The following is a 14,587-nucleotide window of genomic DNA, read 5'->3' on the forward strand; positions in this document are numbered from 1 at the left end:
ATTCGAGGTTATCTGAGAGATATGTTCCTTTCAGGGATTATTGACTTGGATTTGTATAACTTTTTGGACATAACTTTTCCCAAGGTGCCGGTCATGTTCGGAATACCCAAAATACATAAAGACCTTGGTAACCCTCCCATGCGAGCCTTGGTAGATGGAAGACTGTCCATGACACATCCTTGTGCTAGATTAATAGATCAAATCCTATCCAAATACATAAGGAAGATTCCAGCCATCTGTAAAGATTCTTGGTCTTTTTTAAGTAACATTAACAACATTCATATATGAAGATTCTAACAATTTCCTCACCATTGATGTTGTGGATTTATATACCTCTATTCCTCACCAAGAGGCTATAGAATGGTTAGAATTAATGTTACTTGACCTACAAGCTATCCCTAATGAGATCAGGATAGTTACAGAACTGTTAGATCTTGTGCCGAGCTCCAATTTTTTCATTTTTAACAACCAGTATTACCTCCAAAAACAGGGGGTAGCCATGGGGTCTCCGTGTGGTGCAAGCGTGGCAAACTTATTTATGGCTTATTGGGAAAGTAAATTTATTTTTTCAAACCCAATATTCAAAAATCAGCTACGCTTGTACACACGGTACCTAGATGATATTTTTATCCTTTTCAATGGCGATTCCCCTGAAGTGGACAGTTTGATTTCTTATATGAATCAAACTACTACCTTTTTGAAATTTACGTTTCACTTTTCAGTTGAGGTAATAGATTATCTCGATGTCCAGATTAAGAAGGACATCGATGGACAAAGATATTTATCTTCAGTGTTTCGTAAACCTACTTTTTGTAACTCAGTACTTCATTACACCAGTTCACACCCTTTTAAACAAAAGCGGGCAATAGTTAAAGGACAATTAGTGAGGGCTGTACGGATGTGTAATACATCCCAATCCTTTCAAAATGAAGTTCATTTCTTAAAGAACCAATTTCTTAATAGAGGTTACCCGGATACCCTTATTGATGACATCATTTTAGAAATTGAGTTTAAACGTGCTACAGGTTTGTATAAACCTTTATTAGATGAATTTAAGGACAATTTAGGAAACAAAGAATTGTCACTTTGTGGTTCACCGATGACTGATTATAATCAAGTTGTTGGACTTGATTCCCCTTCTCCCATTACTATTTTAGATAAGGCTAAGTTTTCTACCAGCTTTATAACTACGTTTAGTGGAGACTCAAGACACATTTGTGAAGTCATTTGGAAAAATTGGCATTTTATTAGTAATGATTTATATTTATCAGAAAAATTGGGCCAATTTCCAAAAATTGTTTTTAGAAAAGGTAAAAACCTTAAAGAGTTATTACAGAATAAATCTTTGAGTCCCCAGTTCTCTAGGAGTAAGGGGTCTACCACATGTGGTGCTTGCAATTATTGCAATTTTGTTAAAGTTGGCGAGTCTTTCCAAATAAACAGGAGGAAATATTATATTAATCACAGAATTAACTGTGATACCCGGTCCATAATTTATATAGCCTTTTGTGAATGCTGCCCAGCATTCTATATCGGCAAGATGGACCGAAAATTCCGCCAACGTATCTACCAGCACATTTATGCTAGGAGGAACCATAAATTGGAAAATGCCCTAGCTAAGCATATAGAAAATTACCCTAATCATAAATTCAGTTTTATGGGTATAGACCATTTACCTAATAATGTAAGAGGAGGTCCAACATCACTATTACTAGAATTAAAGGAACTTGAATGGCAAATAGCACTAGCTGCCTTTAGCAACCCAGGTCTGAATAATAACTGCAATATTTCTGCAGTTCTCAAAATGAGAAGTTATTCTAGGTAAAGATAGAGTGACTGTTTATGAATACCTCTATTTTTATCTTCATTCTGTATTAATTTTAATTTATGAGTTTATCTCAAGGTATTTACAATTTTTATAGATTGCTTAGTAAGGAGTTTTTAACTAACAAACATATTTTTAAACTTTATGTTTTTTGCTAGACGTTTATAAGCCTAGTTCCTTATGTTTGACAATAACTGTAGATGTTTTTTTATGTAAAAATGACTAGCTTGCCAGACTTATTAGTCCGGCTATAGTGTTGAATATTCCTTTGCTTTAAAATGTGCGCTTTACAGGAAGTGATGTATATTACACACTTCCCTAAGGTATTTTAAAAGACTAGCGCTTTTTATTTTTGTATCTTCTGAAGAAGCTGCTGTAGCTTGCTAGCAGTGAAAATGCTCTTTTTATTCAAATAAATTTGCGTTCAAGTTACTTCTTGAAATTGCCTGGCTTTGATTACTTGGCTGCAATACCGCTGATCTGTGGTTTTTGTTCGAATGTTTAGAAACAAGTGAAGTTTTTGCTTAATACTGTCAGAAATGGAAGACAATGATCATGGACTGCCTGCCAAGAAACTGCCTTTCTATTATGTCAAAAGAGATGAAATAGTATTCATATTTAAAAAAAAGAAAAACAGCAGTTTCTCAAATTCATACTAAACACGAAAATAAACAGAACAACAGCCATGTTATCAATGGGAAAAAAAACATATATTCAAACTTTGTTAAAGTAGCATATTCTAAATTAACAGCCACTGAAGAACTTCTCGCAAATCAGTTTGACATTATAGCAATCCTGTAGTATGAAATAAATATTCACAAAATAACCTTGCATGAAAAACAAAGCAGAAATCTGCATTAGGAGGCAAGATTTGACATTCTGAGAACAAAGTCTTTAGAAACAATTTATACTTCCTAGCTTAATTGACAGGATTACAGGTTAAGTGTCATTGCATTTTAATGTGTCTTTGTAACTACTTCTGAGAATGTCTTAGTTTGAATTTCCTTATTATTCTTAGACTATTGCATATTATCTCCCAAAGTAGCTACTACTGTAAAGTAGAAAGATGCATTACAAGTTATATTACCATTAGCATAATAACTTGGTTTAAAAACATTATCAAAAAATAAATAAGTGCCACTGATGTCCAGGACATGAGCTCAGGTGGGGAACTGATTGTTTATCAGCTATCCAGGTGGCTGGGACTGAGATATAGACAGTCATCTATTTGTCTCTCAGGGGATGGATGTTAAATGGTACGTGCAAACCATGAATACCCTATAGTGCAAATTCAGTGGCATCTGATGCCATCCAGCCAAAGCCAAGTAAATAAACATTCTCTATTAACTTTTTAAAGTACACTGCCATTGATATCTTGACATATTTACTGCCTTTCCTTGTGCTTATTTTTGGAAGCATAGCTGGTTCAACCAGTGCCATGTGGTAGTCTCATGAGACACACCCTGCCCCCTCAGTTCTTCAAGTAAAGAGCCAAAAAAAAGCACTTCACTGTAATTAGCCAAGAGTTACATTGTAGTGATGCACTCATTACACTTAAATTCAAGTCCCTAGCTATTCCACTAAAGATTAAAAAAGCACTTTACTGTAATAAGCTGTTGTAGTCATCAGTTTATTACATTTAGATGTATGCACCACTTCTGAGCTCTTCTATTGGAGAGTTAAAAAGGAGGTTCCTTCTACTGACATGGCCCCCTCTCTCCCTCCTGCCCCAGCCATGAAGTTCACATCACTATGCCCTGGCCCTGAATCTCCTTCTGCCTTTTTTTTCCAAAAAAAAAAAAATCTTCTTTAAAACTGTAGCAAACTGCTTGCTACAACTGTAGCAAACAGTTGCTATCATTTATACCCTGCCTGGATGGAGTGTTATAGCACTGAGGTTTTAGTTAAACAAACAAAAAAAAGAGATTTTCTTTCTTTTTACTTTTAAATTGTGGCAAACTGTCTGCTACAATGTGTCAAGAGTTGCTACAGTTCATACCATACTAATCACTACAGCAGTCAAGTTTGACCGCAAATGTAATTGCATTAAAGAGAGATCTGGATTGGCTGTTTGAAGCCCCTAACAATTTGCATCCAGGGAAGTTGACACTCTCACCCTGCCGTAGCTACATCACTGTTTATTTTGAAAAAAATACGTTTTGCTTCTCATTTTCTGTTCTGCTGAATTTTTTGCTCTGATTTCATTATCTAGCTAGGTGTTAGATGACTGTGTATTTCTATATTCTAGGTTCATAGGTAGGTACTAGGCTATTAGCCCTAGGGCCTATATAAGCCTAGCCAAAAAGGTACCTTGGCTTTTGCCACCCAAGAAAATTATTTTCCTGTGCCCCTGTCAAGCAGAGCCCCAGAAGTGATCCCTGGGGTGAATTTCCTATTTCCCATCCAATCATCAAGATTTTTCTTGAAGAGTACTAATGAGGAGCTTTGTTTGATATAGATAGGTAGTCTGTTCCAGAGTATAGGACGTCTCTGTGACAGGAATCTATCCCTCCAGCATGTTCTGTTTATTGTGATGATAAGGTTTAGGTCCCTAGAGCGTATAGCTTGGAGGGATTGGGATTTCTTTAAGTGGAACATGTCCAACAGTTCTGGGTTTGACATAGCTTTGTATGTTAGGCAGAGATTGTCTCTGAGTAGGCGATATGCAACGGAGTAAAGCTGGAGTTTTTTGAGACGGTCTGCGTAGGGCATCTGTTTGAGGCCAGTAATCCTCTTTGTGAGGTATTTCTGTGGCCTTTCCAGTTGTTGTAGAGGTCTTGTGAGGTACATACCAAAAGGGGCATTGTACTCTATAATAGGTCTAATGAGTTATGAGTAGAGGCGAACAATGACCTCTTTTTTCTGGATGAGAAATGTTTTGTGATGAGGTGAGCCATGTAGAAGGATTTCCTGACCACTGTGGCAATGTGATTATCAAAGGAGAGATTACTGTCCACCTGTGTCCCAAGGTCTCTTATCACACTTTCAGCATTAACTAGACTACTACTTATGTGGTAGTTCATGGGTACAGAGTTTTTACCAAAGGGGATGACAATACACTATCTGGCATTGAGCTTCAGGCCATGGCTTTGACACCAGGCATCTGTCTCAGTGAGGCCCTTTTGTAGTATGTCCACATCATTAGGAGTTTCGATTATGACTCCTAGATTGCAGCCATCTGCAAACTTTGTTAGCCAAAGACCTTCTGTGTTAGCCTGTACTTCAGAGAAGGAGATACCAAACATGAGAGGATCCAGGGCTGAACCCTGTGGTACTCCACTTGTCACTGGTCTGAAGTCAGATCTGGAGTCTGCTACTTTCACAGCGTGGTTTCTGTCCATGAGCCAGTTGGCAACCCATCTTGTGACATAGGGATTTATACCTAGTTTAGTGAGCTTATCTGTAATTCCAGAGTGGGGAATGGTGTCAAAAGCCTTGGCAAGACCTAGATAAGCTGTGTGAACCACCTTACCCTCATCTATGGCTTTGGTGACTGCTTCAAAGACATCAATCAGGTTTAGGAGACATGAACTGCCTTTTACAAACCCGAACTTGGTAGGGTCCAGAGTCTGGAGATTACCAATGTCTTTGTTTATGAGTTCCATGATTATACGTTCCATGGCCTTGCAGACCAGGCTCATCAGGCTAATGGGGCTGTAGTTCCTGGGGTTCATCGTGGCTCCTCCTTTATGGAGTGGGATAACCATCATGGTGCGCCATTCAGTGGGCACAAAGCCTGAGGTGAGGTTATGATTAAACATGGTACTTAGGTAGGGTGCCAGTTCATTCTATAGTTCATGTAGAATGCAGCCTGGGATATTGTCAGGTCCCATGGATGCTGTGTTCTTGGCTTTAGAGTGTGTATTTTTTACCTGTGCAGCCGTGATTACAGGAACTTTGCATTCTTCCGGTATAGAGATGGGTCCTCTAGGGGGTGAGGGGTAAAGTTAGCACTGAACCTATCTGCAAGGATATTGGCAATATCAGTTGGTTCTGTATATTCAATGCCATTGTGCTGTAACTCAGAGCAGATCTGAGTGTTGCCATTGAGATTCTTGACATAGCTATAGAATGCTTTGTGGTTGTCTTTCAAGCCAGTGGCAATTTTGTCTTCATAACTAGCTTTGGATGATTTTATGAGGGATCTCAGCTTCTTACTGAGGTTGGCCAGGGAGTTACTACAGCCATGGGATTTTACTCTTTTTTGCAACAGTTTCTTTCTTCTGTTGTAGAGTTTGTTTATGGCAGAGGACCATGAGATTGGCTTCCTTTTTTTGGAGGATAGCATCTTGGTTCTATTAGGGATAGCATGATCCATGTAAGTGCTTATAAAGTGCATTTGTGTAGAATTCAGCATTCATACCTCTATTGTCTGTCTGCATGGGTGACATGAAGTTTGCCACTTCTGTCTTAAGAAGTGTGAAGTTGGTTTCGGAGAAGTTTTTTACAGTGGTTTCCCTAATTGGGGGTGGAGGTGGGTTGTGGATGTCTAGGGTGATTAGCTTGTGGTCGGATCTGACAAACGAGGAATTGACCTCTGGTGTGGAACACCGGTTGCCCATGTTGGTAATGACCAGGTCTAGGATATTGCTGCCCCTGGTGGGGGTCTGAATAGGTTGATCCAAGGCATTGGAATTTATGAATTCCAGAAAACGTTGAGCAAAAGAGTTGGTACATGAGTAGTTTTCCCAGTTAATGGTGGGGTAGTTGAAATTGCCCATTATTAGGGTGTTGGGTTGTACCCTAATACTTTAGAATGTGTCAAGAAATGAGGAGTGGGAATCCTGGGGCATGGTGGGGGGTCTGTAGCAAGCTACAATTTGGACTGCGGTCTTGCCCAGAGTTAGTTGCACTTGGATAATCTCGGATGCATTATGCTTTGCAACTAGCCTGGAGGTGTGGATATCCTTAATGAATATGGACATGCCTCCACCTTTAGTATTTCATTCTGGGTTAGGTGGCCGAAAGGTGTTGTATGAATTATAGCCTGGTAACACAGGGGTGCTCTCTGGAGCTTTGAACCAGGTCTTTGTCACTGCACAGATGTCGATGTTCTCCATTTTAAGGAGTGCCTCGAGTGAGTGCATTTTGAGGTTTAGACTTCTAGCATTGAGTAGCATTACCCTCAGATTTTGCTTGCTTGTACCTGTTACGGTGGTGAACTTGTCATTTGAACCTTGCCTAAAAAGGCACTATAGGGGTGGCAAGAGCCTTTGCCAGTATCCGGAATCCCAAGGGCGACAGGTGCAGGCCATCTCTGGCAAAGCATTGTGGTCTGTTGATCATGTTGTCCCAGGCAGACAAATACTGGATCACCTTAGAATGACACCAATTGTTGAATTCAATCCTTTTGTCCTTGTAATGTGGTATAATTTTGGGTGATGGCAGGATGCTACTCAGGGCTAGGGTCATACCTGCCTGGGCTACAAGATTGGAGAGTTCTTCCATGTCTCTTTTCATGTAGTCCAGGGAGGTACGTCTCAGGTCATTCACACTAACATGGACAATGACAGGGTCATATTTGTACTTGCTGTGGAGTGACCTGAGTGCGTGCATTATGTGGAGGATCCTGGCACCTGACAGGCAGCTGACAGTAACTTTCTTCTTGTTTAGCATGGTGAGTGGAACATCAGTGTGCCTGACTACAGAGTCACCTATGACTAGAGTGTTGGGTACATTGTTATGCCTTATGGGCTGTGGTTGAGTGGCACACTGAGTTTGTGGGCTACGTGTCATTTGGGTTGTGTTGGGGGGGTGGAGTTTGATTGCATTTCTGCATTGGAGGTCCCTGATGCTTGGGCAGGTTTTTATTGAGAGCCTCCATGAATGTAGGTGTGTGTTTTGTTTTTCTATGTGTGTGTTTTGGTGGTGTAGGTTTTGAGGGACTATGTGAAGAGTGTGGTGTGGTGCAAGTGTTTACCTTCTCCTCTTGACTGTCTAGTCCAGTCTTGGGTGAAGAGAGCTTTGCTTCCAGTTTGGCTATATAAGTGTATCTCTCACAGGTCTTTTCTGTGCTTTTGCAATAAGAGGACTGAAGATTTTCAATCTAGGTGCAATACATGGTAGCCTGTATGTAGCTCTACTATATGTACTTTTACAATTTCTCTGTAGCCAGTTTGGTGGATATGGGCATCCTGAGACAGTGTAGCAATTGCTTCATGTTCACTAACAGCCATTTAACCCTTAAAGAAACAAATACAGTATGTGAGAGATGTACATATGAATTGTCACTGGTGGAAAAACTCTCACACACAGGCAGTCATAATAACAACCAGGTTATCAGGAAAAACACACGTCACACTCACTGCATATAGTATGCACACCACACATAGACTAACATATGCTGAAGCACTTAAATGCAATAGTCCCAAATCCCAAGATATCCCAGATGGTTTACCATTACAACACTGAATCACACTGGTGTGATTGCTCATATGAACGAATAGTAACAACGAAAAGTAAAACAGCGACAGTTTTAAATGTTTGAAAATCAGCAAATCAAAAAGCAGATTCATTGATTTTCGAACATAAATGTCGAAAAAATAATGTAATGAAGTGTAAAACAGGGGGGCAAGCCTGCCTGCACCCTCACCCCCCCCTACTTTAATATTCTAACTCCGAGATTGCACTACAGTGGGGAAAGGGATAATTTTCTGATCCCCACTATAGTGCAATCCACCCCAAAATGCTGAATGTGCAATGAGCGAATGTCACTGTGCATTCGCTCATTGCACATTCAAACCTTTTTGCATTCGACGTTTGCAAACCTTGCAAAAGTCCTTTCACACATCTGCTTTTCACCCATGTGCAAAACACACACATGAAAGTAAACCATCCCAGACATTTCACTGGTTAAAACATTCCTCAGCAAACACAAAAAGATACTAGAAAATCAATACCTAACGCTATGCATGCAGCCATATCAAGTGGTGCTTCATCTACCAAATTAAACACACGGTCATATTTGATCCAAGACTACCTGCTATATTAACTTAATAAACAATTCTCCTGCCAAAGCCTGTTATCTTGAATTAATATTGCCACCTTGTCCCAGCAATGTATGAACATGTTCGAGTAAAACCTAAAGAAGTACTTCATTTTCACATGTGCTGAAGTCATCCTGCATGTGTTGAACCTCATGTTTGACAGATCCAATATGTATAATGGCATTAAATTGTAAAATACAATTCCCTTATTGCAGCAGGACTAATGACAAAAAATAACAAGATGTATACATACTCATGTGCCCTTGCTACTCACGTACCCCTACCATGAGGACATCTGTGCACTGGGTAGAAGCTAAAACACTCCTGTTACACATATGCTACAGTGCAATTCTCTGCTGGTATGTGGAGACATGCTGCAAGAGGGTACACAATGCACTATAGAAGTGTTGTTACATCCACGTCTTGGTTAGACATATCTCATACCATGTGACACAACTAGTGCATTAGCACACTGGTATTTTTAATTTCTCCAAGTCCTTTGTGTTTCTAATAACATGACAGGAAAGGACCCCATTCCTAAGTCAAAGTAGGATTACAGTTTGAAGAATTAGTACTGTTTCAGTCTTTGATGTCAGCCAAGAGTGTTCTTTGCAGCGCCCACAATGTGCCCCGAATTGACTCCTGCAATTGATATGGACTTACATGGATTGGTAGCATATCTAAATAAGACTGTAAATTATTTTTATGGGACCTATTGCTGCTAGAGCTATTGGAACTGTCTGGATATCCTTCTTCCACATTGCCCTAGTTTCTGCCTACAAATCCTGGTATTTTATGACTTTCTGCCTCTCTTTATATACAAGACTATAATCACTAGATGTAGCAGTTTTAATGATCAATGCTACTTGTGTCTTTTTTTCATGGACAATTATATCTGGTTGTCTTGCATTTATTTTTGAACTGTTGATAATGGGTGATCCCAAGTGATATGAATTTTATCATTCTCTATAATGCTTTGTGGCTCGTTATTCTAGGGCTTCTCAGGTACTTCAATATTGCAATTTTGCACAACCCCCAATGCAACAGTCTTGTCACATTATAATGCCTTTCAGTTTATAGGCCCTCTGCCATTAGTGTACCACACCCAGCAAAACAATGTGAGACCATTTCCAGCTTTGTTTTATATAACCTCCATTTGTCTGTTTCTCCCACATGTTCAATGGACTTTCTAAACAGCTAGAATTACCCTGGGCCATTAATATTAAGCTTTCATCTTTTGTTTTAAATTCACCTCTCCTTAACCATTCCTGTGTCAGACCTTGATCAACACGATGTTGTTCCATGAGTTGTCTGTACTTGTAACTGTATTTAGCTCTTTTCCACCTTTCTTGCCTTCTTATCTGATCCTTCTCCTTATATTCTTTCTTTTGTTCTTACCACATTCAGATGCTGCCTGAGTTTTGTTTACATATCGTCTGCCTTCCATTCCTGCTTAACACTGATATGCTTCTGCTAAACTAAGCAGGGAAGTCATTTTAGATTTGCTGTTTTCATGTTTCAAAGTTTTCACTATGTTGGGATCTGATGAAGTCACCAGATATGTACACAGTCCTATGATTAAAGAACTGTACATGTAATCAGTTTTGAGGAGGCTTGTACCTCCTTCAGAATAAAGGATATATAATCTTCATCTACACTGATTTTAAATATTATTTGATGAATGTGAAGCATTTTTCTTGTTTTCCTGTCCAAATGTCCACTTCCTTTTGGGCCCTGTCAATCTCCCCAAAACTGTAAATTTCAACACAATGAACTAGATGTCAGGGTTGCTTTTAGCATTTATTTTAGTCTTCTAAAATATTCTTTACTATGTTTTGTTCAAAATTGTAATGTTTTATTGTTGATCCTTCATCAAATCTCAAATATTTATACATTTTCTCCTGCTCAAGTTCCGTTATATCACATTGCTGCCCCAGACTGATATTTTCTTGGTGCTCCAGCTTCCCTGCTTTAAATGCCACTTTTGAACATTTATGAAGACCAAATGACGTTCTTATATCGTCTGACAAAGTTTTGATCACTTCCAGTTGTACTTTCAGCTTTTTATCTGATGACCTAAACAGTTTTAAATCATCCGCAAAAAGAAGATAAGTCTTTGCACTTTGCTGTTGCTGGGAGCAAAACTGTACTCGTGACATAATATGTTAAGCATTTATTTTTATTTATTTATTTTCCATTTGCTTACTGGGTTAGTCTGACTGGACATATGGTGACCATTTTCAGAGGAGGCCCAGGGAGAAAAGATCTGGATACATAATAAAAAATTATAAAAAATTATATAAACATAACTATTTTGTACAAAGAGCATAGAACATATAAAAAGAATAAAATCAGATTTTTACAAATGATGTAGCATAAAGTGGTTAGAATACTGAGAAACAAATTAAACAAGATATTATACAACAAATATACAATTACTTGAACATAACTTAGTTTCCATAGAGAAACAGGGTCATAAACTAGAAATCATAACTATAAAGGTGGCCTAAACTCCTGATTCACAGTACTATGCACTAAGTGAAACTACAAAATGCACCTGTGATCTAGGGTTTTGAAAGTCAGGAACAGGTGAAACTAGCCTGTTTCTGTACAGGAACATATCCAAGTCTTGAATATGAGATCTTTTAGTACAGATTTGAAAGTATGTTTACTATTTAGACATCTAATGTCAGGTGGAAGAGAGTTTCAGGCCTTAGCAATAGCATAGGAATAAAGAGATTAGCCTGAGCTATGTAAGCAATCAGTAACAGTCAGTAGGGTGGTATTGGAAGATCTTAGTTGACACGCAGTATTATGGAAGGTGAGCAGACCAGAGATGGCAGGTATTTGATTTGGTTGGTATTGCAGTTGTTGGGACAGGAGAAGTTGATTGTATTTTAATAGGTTAGGGAGTTCTAACTATCCTAGTTGTCTTAGGGAGAGGCAATGGTGAGAACGAAACTTAGCACTGGTTGCAAATTTTGAGATTTTATTGTAGCAGGTAGATAGTTTCAGAAGGTCAGATTTGTTTAGATTAGTTATAAGTGGGGAAGTGTATAGTAAAGTAGAGAATAGATGGGTACGAGAGATAGTGATTCGGGATTCCTGTGTGAGGAAGCTCTTGCAGCGGTAGAATGAACCTAGTTTTTTATGAACTTTGTCAATTGTTAGTGTGATATGTTTGCCAAATTTTAGGTTTTGGTCAATAGTTACACCTAGTAGCTTGGCTTGAGTTACTGGTGTGATGTGTATTGTTGGAGGATGTTATTGAGAATGGTGAGGTAGGGGTGAAAGTTTTGTATGGGTGGAAGATCATGAATTGGGTTTTAGGGGTCTGTATTACGTGGGTGAATGCTTAGGTGAGCGAACACCTAAACATCGACCACAAAATATCGAACCCCACAATAGCGAACACCACCAGGAAACAGAACTGTCAGCCACCAAAACAAAAGAGAAAGTTTACAGCCAAACTAATTGGGGGGTTTTGACCCCCACACCCTCCAACTAAATATACCAACTCTGAGATCACTCCACAGTGGAGAAAATGGCAAAACACAGTGAACAGCCAAGGGAAACTTTCTCTGCTTTCATCTGGCCGTTTGCTGTTTTTTGCCTTCGATATTATGTGGTCGATGTTTAGGTGTTCACTCACCTAAGCATTCAACCACATAATATAGACCCAGGTTTTAGATGGGTTTAGTAGGAGTTGGGAGGAATTTAGCAACTTTGTCTATAGTAGTGAAGGCTTCCTGGGTTCTATGTTGGAGTAATTGTAGAGAGGGGGCTGAGCAAATAAGGGTGGTGTCATCAGCATACTGTACTATATTAGTTTGCTGGGTAGCCAAGGAGAGGTTATTGGTAAAGATGGAAAATAGTAAGGAGCCAAGAATGGATCCTTGTGGAACACCTTGTCCCACTGAGTGGTGAGGGGAGGGAGAGTTATGGCATTTAACAGCTTGTTGCCAGAGGGACAGATAATTTTTAAACCACAGTAGAGATGGGCTTTTCTAGAATGAGCTCAGAGAGAGAGCTGATAGTAATTTGCAGTGGGATACCATGTCAAATTCCTTTGACAGGTCTAAAAAGTTAACAGATACTAAGTTACTGAGATTTCTTTGTTGGTTGATTTAGTCAGTAAAGGATATAAGGTGGTACTAAGGTTTGGCCAAAATCCATGCTGGAAATTTGCTAGCAGGTTATATTGAAGAAGATGATTCAGTAGTTGGGTGTATACACATTTTTCTAAGATATTTGATAGGGGAGATAGTATAGCTATGGAGTGGAAATTACCAAGTTCTTTCGAGGAAGCACCTTTGTGTAGGGGGATGATGTAAAATAAATTCCAGAGAGAGGGCACAGTGTGTTCAGCTATAGATCTACTCCATGGCTTCATCTAATGGTAGAGTTTTAAGAGGTAACCAATTTTTTTTAAGGTGTCAATGAATTGGTCTGGTAGGAAATTTTTGGAATTATGGATTGATAGTAAGATGGGGGGTTTTATGGGTTTTGTGTGCTGTCTTAGTATGAATGTGGGTAGGTGATCACTAAGGGAGACGGGTAATGTACCAGATATATTAACAGATGAAGGCTTGTTGGTTAGGATTTATCTATTGCAGGTGGGGGTTTGGATAAGCTGTGTGAAGTTAAATAGGTGTAAGTGGTAGTTCGGGGGGATGCCATGATAGAAGCTTAATCAATGTTGACATGTCACAGGATAAGTGTCTCCTGAGAGAGGGAGGTAGAAGTCAAATGTAAAATGGACTCTAAGATGGCAATATTGTCACCTGGTGGTAAGTAGACACCTATAATGTTGAGTTGGTTCTGCTGGTTTAATTTTATATTTGCAAACAGGTTTTCTCCATAGCCAAAAGTGGGGATATCTTTATGTATTTGTTGGAGACTAATGTTGTGTTTGTAAAGTAAGACAATGCTCCCACCTCTTTTAGCTATTTGATCACATCTAAGGATGTTGTAGCCAGGAGGAGCTATGGTGGTATCTTTGAAGTGGGGCTTGAGCCAGGTCTCGGTTAGAAGTACAATATCAGGGTTATAAACGCATATAGAGGCATGTAGCTCTTCAAAATGAAGTAGACAGCTTAATGGGTTTAGGGCAAGGCAAAATAACAGCAGTGACAAGCAATAACCCCCTTTGAATTTTTACTGATATGATAATACTTTCTCATTTATCATGGCTTAGCTGCAATATAATTTGCCACTTTTCCATGGCCAGTGTAATGTAATTCATCAATGTAGGGTGCATCTTATATATCTTTAAGTACTCCCTTATCCATGTTATGTGGGCTGCTGTCAAATGCATTTTGTAATCTATCCATGCTATACTTAGATTCTTCTTTTTAAATTCTCCATTACGACTCTAACAAATGATCCTTTGTTCCATACGACTTTCTTTTGTTAGTCTTTAGAGGTATTTCCATGTTTGACTTTTCCTCTAAATAACTATAAACTCTGTCAGCAGCAATTCCAGTGTATATGGTTTATACATCACTGGAAGGCAAGTTATTGGTCTATAGTTTTTATGATAGTTTACAGATTCACTCTTAAGGAGGAGTACACTTTTTCTCCTGTTGTTAACCAAGCTGGTGTCTGCTCAGGGTGAGCAGATATGTAGTTCTTACTCCGGTTAAATCTTTGTGCAACAATGTTAATACTTTTAAACAGAACTTAGGTTCTGCATCCAGGTCTGGGGTTTTCCATTTAGGAGCTTTTCTTAATTTTGTGTCAATTTCTCTTGCCATTACTTCATCCCATTTCATAT

Source organism: Protopterus annectens, chromosome 6.part0 (assembly GCF_019279795.1).
Source record: "Protopterus annectens isolate FY-2018-M chromosome 6.part0, PAN1.0, whole genome shotgun sequence".
NCBI classification, from domain to species: Eukaryota; Metazoa; Chordata; order Ceratodontiformes; family Protopteridae; genus Protopterus; species Protopterus annectens.